Source organism: Propithecus coquereli, unplaced genomic scaffold, assembly GCF_000956105.1.
Source record: "Propithecus coquereli isolate 6110/MARCELLA unplaced genomic scaffold, Pcoq_1.0 Scaffold48, whole genome shotgun sequence".
Lineage (NCBI taxonomy): Eukaryota > Metazoa > Chordata > Mammalia > Primates > Indriidae > Propithecus > Propithecus coquereli.
In genome coordinates this window covers 5,288,350-5,289,611 of record NW_012150618.1, presented here as the reverse complement: position 1 = coordinate 5,289,611, position 1,262 = coordinate 5,288,350, and the positions used below count along the sequence as shown (strand labels likewise).

Below are 1,262 nucleotides of genomic sequence, written 5' to 3'. Positions count from 1 at the left end.
CAGTGAATAATAACAGGTTGAATGACCTGAGAATTCAGTGGAATAGAAATGGGATGCAAAACTAAGTTGCTTTAAAGAAAATAATTGTAACCTTTCTTGCCTAGTTGAGTACATGACCTAAGATGCAGTCTCACCTCCACATATAGCTTTGATACTGTATGTGAAGCTGAAGAAATACTTTCTTTAAAAATTAGAACATCTCCTGGGGGGGGCGCAAAGGCTCTCAGAGTGACAAGTGCACCCCATAACAGGTCCTCCTTGTCTTTTTCATTGAGGGTAGGGTGGTGGGAGTGTGCAGGTGCGTTGTCTGATTTGGGTCTGTTGAGGGAAGAATGACCCACCCACATACACACAGCTTGCAGCCAACACTCTCACACACATAAAAGCAGTAATGGCAGAGGAAACTCATGCCCAGCCACATATAATAATCAACCTAGCCTTTTATGTAATAAATATGAACAACTAAGAATCACCAATAATTTAAAAAATTAACAACAGAAAAGAGAAAGATCAAGATGAATAAAGAACAACTGATTAGGGAGGAAAAATATAGATCCAGTAAATGAAGAGAACTTTAACTCTCATTAGTATTTTAAGAAAGATTCATGAATATATCCATTCATAAACTAGAAGAAACCAATATGTGAAAGGGGAATAACAGAATAAAACTCCATGAAAAATCAAGAATACAATTATCAAAATTCAGCAAAAAGAATCTAAATTAGAAAAAATGAAGTCTCCCAAAATATAAAGCAATAAAACCAAGAGATGAAAAACATAAAATAAAAATCCAACAGGTCCAACAATCATCTAAGGAGTATCTTTAATGACAAAGAGCAAAGGCGATTCAGGGGAAGAAATAACCATATAGTAGAAGAAAATCTCTAGAGCCCAAGACATGACTCTTTAGATACAATGTTCAGTAAATGTGGTTCAGGATAAATGAAAAATAACCCATAAACACATCTTCATTACACATCAAACCATCCCAACAAATTTTCCTTCTCATTCTTTTCTCTGGATCTTCTGCTTTTTCCCAGCTTCTACATTGTGTGAACCAGGGCTCAGTGTTTTTGCTTCTTCTCTTTGTCTCTTCCATGTTTCACTCATTTGATAAATGATCTCATCTAGACTCATCACATTGAAATGCCATCTAGGTATTGATAACCCCCAATTTTACATCTTTACTTCCAATCTCCTCCCCAAACTCCTGACATCAAATTAATTTCCTTTCTATAATCTAACACACGTTTCAAATATAT

General features: G+C 35.4%; 1 protein-coding gene across 2 annotated transcripts in view; it reads right to left on the bottom strand.

Annotated features, from left to right (window-relative positions):
• EPM2A (epilepsy, progressive myoclonus type 2A, Lafora disease (laforin)) overlaps positions 1–1,262 on the bottom strand; it is a 94,376-nt gene that overhangs the window by 54,031 nt on the left and 39,083 nt on the right. The window lies entirely within an intron of this gene.